This window comes from Rattus norvegicus, chromosome X (genome assembly GCF_036323735.1).
Source record: "Rattus norvegicus strain BN/NHsdMcwi chromosome X, GRCr8, whole genome shotgun sequence".
Taxonomy (NCBI): Eukaryota; Metazoa; Chordata; class Mammalia; order Rodentia; family Muridae; genus Rattus; species Rattus norvegicus.
The window spans coordinates 38,460,770-38,467,500 of NC_086039.1; the positions used below are offsets into that span (position 1 = coordinate 38,460,770).

The 6,731-nt window shown below is 41.4% G+C and overlaps 1 non-coding gene across 1 annotated transcript; it reads right to left on the reverse strand.

The window, feature by feature from the left end:
• Window positions 1-3,590: 3,590 nt before the first annotated feature.
• LOC120099465 (small nucleolar RNA SNORA55) lies at window positions 3,591-3,728 on the reverse strand. Its single transcript, XR_005498639.1, has one exon. It is a non-coding gene; the product is annotated as a small nucleolar RNA SNORA55 (small nucleolar RNA).
• Between the last annotated feature and the right edge of the window lie 3,003 nt (window positions 3,729-6,731).

Consider the following 6,731-nt stretch of genomic DNA (forward strand, 5'->3'; position numbering starts at 1 on the left):
GTGGGAAATGCACCTCCATGACTGAAGCTGGTCAAGGCTGGTCCTCCCAAGAGAGGCTACCATCACAAGATTTGTGAGCAGATGGCAAAGCAAAACAGAAATTTGCTATGATTTAGAAAGAAATATTTCATGCTTCTCTCTACTTTCTTCTAACGTCCCACTTAGCTATAAGATGGCAATTTATGACATCTCAGAAAGCGTTCTTTCCAACATCCTATTTTCCATTGCTATTGTGAATCTGAGAGTCAAATTGTAAGTGTGGAAGGTACAGCCATTAGTAAAGTGTGGCATGTTATTTGATTTGCCTAAACTAGAGCTATAATGTATCTGGTCTGAGAAATGGAACTTTTTAAGAATAGAATAAGGAGAATATAGCTTGGTGACAGAGCCCTCACTTAGCATGCATGAGGCCCTGGGTTCAAGTTCCACTGCTATGGAAAAGAAAGGAAAGGAAGACAAAAGAGCTAATTAAAGAATAGGTTCGGGCAGGAGAGATGGCTCAGTGGTTAAGAGAACTGACTGCTCTTTCAGAGGTCCTGAGTTCAAATCCCAGCAACCACATGGTGGTTCACAGCCATCTGTAATGAGATCTGATGCCCTTCTGGTGTGTCTGAAGACAGCGACAGTGTATATAATAAATAAATAAATCTTAAAAAAAATAGGTTCGGGCCTGAAGAGGTGGCTCAGTGGTTAAGAGCACTGACTATTCTTTCACGGTACCTGGGTTCTATTCCCAGCATCCATATGGTGGCTCAAAGCTATCTGTCACTCCAGATCCATAGGATCTGGTGCTTTCTCCTGGCCTGTGTGGCCACTAAGCAGGAATGCAGTGTGCACAGACTTTCATGAAAGCTGGAGAAAAAACCCACACACACTGAATAAAACAGTAACTAAAAAAAATGATGAATTCAAAAATCTGACCAAAGACACTGCTTACTACTCTTTAGCAGAGGCCAAAAAGTCTATATCCAAGTTTCTATTAAACACAAAGTTGATATCTTTTGAGATGACTTTCAAGCTGCCAGCAGTGGATAAAGATAAAAATATACTCTACCTCAGAAACACCATCGGCTTTCACGGTTCTGAGGTGGGCTGTTAGAAGCAAATTAGTGACCGATGTTGAAAGAGTTCATAGTTTGTATTTTGTTAGTCTCCGTTGTCGTGGCAACCCACAAGCTCTGCACAAACTGCCTGAAGCCAGCAGACTTGTAATGGAATACATTCCTCCGAGTGAGTCAAAGTCTTGTTGAAAAGGAAGCAATCACACTGTTATGGAAATAAATTATAAACTCCTATGAACAGCTCAGGCTTGAAATAAGCAACTTTTTTGGAATCCACCCCTTCCCTCTTCCCACATGCTTTTAGTGATAAGTAACTTGGCGATGCTTCGTGTCTGATGGGACTACCCACCACATCTTTAAGAAGGGGCGTGGTTACGCACGACCTGCCTACCTACCTCACAAGCTTTGAATGAGGAGCCAATGAGAAAGTAGTGAAGGAACTGTGAAAAAAAATACAACGGGCTGCACTAACATGACTAATGCTATTCGTTACCCTCCCTTAGCACGCGGAAACGGAAGTTCCGGGTCGGAGTTTTGACTTAGTCCAGAGCCATTAGAGATGACTTCCTATGACACACCTGCTAATATTTTGCTCTGTCTAAAAACCCCAAGCGATGAAAACGAAGCTGTTCTGCTGCATTATTCGGGGCAAAACCAGAAAGTTGATGCCAATAGAATAGCACGTGACACAGACATTTGTTTGAATCCCAACTCTACTGCTTCTGAGGTTTGGGATCCTGAACATATCACGAAGTCTGAATTTCATATCCTCATTTTCAAGGCTGGTACAAGGAGTAATGGTACCTACCTACCACATAGAGCTGTGAGGAGAATCTATACCGCAAAGCTCCTAGCAGTTTCTTGCTTGTAATTTAGAAGTAGGTGTTAATCGCCGTATTCTTAGGGAAGTACTCATGTTAGAATTATTCCTACCATAATTAATTCTTTTTCTCCTCTTGATTTTCTCCCTTGCTTTCAAACATCAGTTCAATACTGTCTGCTGTCTTAGTCCTCACCTTTGTCACCATCTCTCTGGTGAGGATAACCCATATATTGCATAGTCCTCAGATCCTAGGTTCCACAAGGAAGGCATGTTTAACTCCACATTATCTAGTGGCTGGAGGATCTAATGTACCTGAAATATGATGAGCCCGAAGCACCTCCATATTCTGACGGAGCCTCCCAACCTCGGCAATGGGGATGATCTCTAAGTGTCCGTGGGAGAGCCCATTTTGGAAAGCCAGATACCTGGTGTCAGCCTTGATGGCGGTCCCTACCCAGCACCTTCACCCGGCAGGCAACTTGGACTTGGATGGTCCACGAAAGCCAAACTGCACAACTTCGGCAGCAAATTTTGTTCACTATTTATCCATCACTTAGACAACCTGGATAGATTCCTGCATCTTGAGCCTATCTGGGCTTTTCGTTTTAGCATTGTCACCCCAAGCAGACAAAGTCCAGCTTCTGGGAACATTCCTTTGGAGAGCAGCAGAAATGTAGTCAGATTGTCTATTGCTCTTTCCAACTCTCCTAGACTGGTAAGGCCCATGAACCAATTCTCCTAACAGACTCAAAAAAAAAAAAAAAAAAACAGTATTGAAGCTGCACCTTTGTATAAGATCAGTTTTTCCAAGCAATGCAGGCTCCCCTTGGGATGCTTAACTTGGAAACATTGGCATTTCTTTCTACCTGGCCACATGTTTTTTCTCCATCTCGGACACTGACCTTAAGTAGTTTTTCTGTATCTGACTTTACAGAGATTCCATGCACTCTTTTCCAGCGTCTTCATTAGTTTTAATACTAGGCTGATTTTTCTTTTCCATAAAGGGATTTCAGAGCCTTTCAGTGTCTCTGTTGATTCCTCCTGAACCTACCCCTCCCACACAGAGTGAACTTAACACAAGGGAGTTTTACAAGCACACCTTGTGCCTTATGACAGACACGATAATTAATATAATTTCCTGGCCTCCTCTTTCACCAGTAAACCTTAATAGTTGGGGGTTAGGGTACAGTAGTCAATTCCCAGAACAGATTTTTGCCTTCTTACTCAAAGACACCTTGGGAACCTCAGGTTCAAGCCAGAACTATTTTGGATAAAAAGAAGACAAGATATTTGAGACCTTCATGTCTGGTAAAATTCTACCCAAATAGCACCAGATCTCAGAGCTCCATTGCAGTTGCTAATAGTTCATATGCTAATTCTAACTATTCTTGTCTCGCTCAAACTCTGAACTAGGCTAGCCTCTTTTTAGTTGAAGCCCTGAAGGTCTGAAGGGAAAATGCTCTTGATTAGAGATGTTTAAAAAAAAAAAGAACAGAAGCCATGTGCTCCAAAATTATTTTATTCCATCCAACCAAGTGGCCTGGTTTCTATTTTGGAAAACATCTATTATGCACTGTAATAAACTTGCCATTATCAAAACGCAAGACAGTGACATGTATTGAGTGATTTCCAAGGGGTATCAGGATGCCAGGGATACCTTACTTAATTGGAGTGTGGTTTTCTTTTCTTTTTTTTTTCCAATGGGGAAGTGTGGCAGAGTTGTAGAGATAGCCCCCAGGACAGATGGAAACGACCCGTCTGGATTTCCTCTGCTCTACTATAGCACTGCCTGTCCCCAGACCAGCACCAAGCAAGCAGGCCTGGGAGTGTGGTTTTCAAACTGCAAAGTTATGGACGTTATTTCACACCAATTTCCTCACTAATAGAGCTATAATTGCATGCAGAAAAAAGTTCCTCAATTTCAGCACTACTGGCATTTGAGTCAGATGAGTCTTTGTTTAGGGCTGAAAAGGAGCTCTCCTATATATTATGTTTAGCAGCATCCCTGATGCCTATACAGTAGATGCCGATAGACATTTCATTCCAATACTAGCAGCCAACAGTGTCTCCAGATATTGCCAAATATTCCCAGAGGGACACAACCACCCCTAGTTGAAACTCACTGGTGTCTTTCCTTTCCTTGCTTTTGTAAACTATAAAAATCTTAGAGGCCAATGAAAACTAAGCATGCCGGGCCATGGAGTGTACTATTTGGACATTTTTTATCATAAAACCCTTACTTTTCTAACTTAAGATTTTTTAAAAAGACAATTAAGTTTCCAAATATAGTTGCAGTATATAAACACTGGTCCCTAACAGCTCTTAGCTCTCTGTTCTCTGCAAAATTTTACAGGAGGTTTCTCAAGAGTTTGTAGGGCCCTGTCTGGCCTGGTTCATTGAGGGCCAGGATAAAACTACTCATTAGCAAAGTGACTAATCCAACAGCCTATTAGCTGAAATAGCCAGGGAGGGAAACGGGAGTGTCATGTTTCCTGTGCACTGTCTTCCCTCCGGAAGCAGAATGTGCAGCTGTCTGGGTAACCACATCCAGGTTGGTTTGATCCATCATCAACGTCAGTCTATCTCCAATACCTCGATGCGATCAACCAACCACTCTCACTGAACAACCAACACCAGGATCCCAGCCAGAGATAAATGGCACACTCAATCTGTGAAGTTTGAGGAAGACTTAATAAAGAAGTGATTTATAGAGTCTTATCAGAATTTCGAGTAAAGAGAGCATGGCTCCAGGCAGCTATGTATATTAGGAACCTGGTACGACCCTAAGCAACCCTGAAAGTGTAAAACAAAACAAAACAAAACAGACAAACAAAACAGAAAGGAAGCTGCCATCTCCGAGGGGCTACTGCTGCTTACACAGCACCATCGAGCAAGCCATACTAACCAATTATACAAGGGAGCTTGCTGAGGAATAAATGCCTCATAAACATGCCCAAAGCTTTCTCTCCTAGTTGAGCCTTGATGTTCTCCAAGTGACAATATTATCAATTGCATGGGGCATTATTTGTGTTTTTTTCTCATAGTTCAAAAATCATTGCTTCAAATTAGTAGCATTGCAAACCCATGCAAGCCATAAGAGTAGGAATCCCACTTCGAACACCCACTTAAACTTGAAAAGCATCTTACAATGCATTGAGAAATGTCAGCTCCACTGTGGGTTGGTGGGAGGTCGTATGAAGAGTTTGGTCAGGAACTCCCTTACCAAAGAGATAATGTTTGAACCAATGTCACTGGGTTGAGAAACGAGTTGTAAAAGCATGTAAAGAATACTCTTGGTGGAGAAGTTAACATGCACACCAGATCTGAGGTGTGCTCAAAAGTAGCAAGAAACACTAGTGTGATCATGTAATCCCAGAATTTGCAAGGTAGAGGCCAGAGGATAAAGAGTCCCAAGGCTAGCCTAGGCTATATAGTGAGTTTGTAGCCAGCCTAGACTACATGAAATACTGCCTTAAGACAACCAGTAAGAAGACCAATTTGACTAGCCTGAAGTGAGCAAAATGTGCAATCAGAGGCAGAATCCATTTTATGCTGGGCTTTCCAGACATGAGAAGGCATAGGGATATCATTGCAAGTAGGAGGAAAAGCTAGAAGAGGACTTTAGGTAAAGCAATACGATTTCATTTAATCAGCTCATTCTGGTGTTGTGTGCAGAATGGATGACAAGGGGGTAAGGCTGAAGCACAGAAACAGTAGAAATTGTCTCAGCAAAAAAAAAATATGGTGGCTTTCCAGAAGAGAAATTTGGAACACTCAGATAGGGTTGTCTCGTCTCAAAATATCTTCCCTTTTTTACCATGGTTATCAAGCTGTTTGACATATTAATGAGACCATTAAATGTTTGTCTTTCTCTTACTGGCTTATTTCACATACTATAATGTCCTTTATTTTCTTTCTTTCTTCTTAATATCCACTTACTAAGAAAAAATATTTTTCATACAGTACAGTCCAATCATAGTTTCCCCTCCCCATCACCTTCCAGATTCTCCCCGTCCTCATCCATCCAGCTTCAGTACTTTCTTCCTTCACTCTCATTTTCACTCTCACTCTCTTGTCTCTTGCCCTCTTGCTTTAGAAGACAAAAAGAAAAAAACAAAAACAAAAAGGCACAAGAAACACACACACACACAGACACACACAATCAGAAGCCATAACCTATAAGCAAAGGACCTGTAAAGAAAAAAAAAGGCCCAAACAAAGCAATATAAGACAAAAAAAACCTACAAAAATACCATTGAGTTTGTTTCCTGTTGGACATGCGACATTCCCTTAAGTGTGCTTTGTATACCCAGTGTAACTCCATTGGAGAAAATTAATTCTTCCTGAGCAACACTTGCGTATTATGTTCTTCACTTCTATTCCCATTTTGACAAATGTCAGAAGATCCTTCTTTTTAAAGTCTGAATAATATTCTGGATTTTGTGTGTGTGTGTGTGTGTGTGTGTGCGCGCGCGCGCGCGCGCGTGTGTGTGTGTGTGTGTGTGTGTGTGTGTGTGTGTGTGTGTGTGTTCATCCATTCATAAATGCTCACACAGTTTCATATCTAGGCTGTAGTAATTAAAGCTGCCATGAATGTGGCAGTGCAGATGCCTCTTTGGAATTCTGAGTTCCTTCCTTTCAGCTATGTACCCAAAAGTAGGGTTGCTATATAGTATATTAGTTTTATGTTTATGGTTGTATATGGTTTCTGTGTCTTTTCATACTGTTTTCCAGAATGACTGGACCAGTTTGCCTACAGTATATGGGGTTCATTTTCACCTCATCCACAGTGACACTTACCTTTTTCTTTTACTTTTAAGATTATAATTAGATGGGTTGGGGATTTA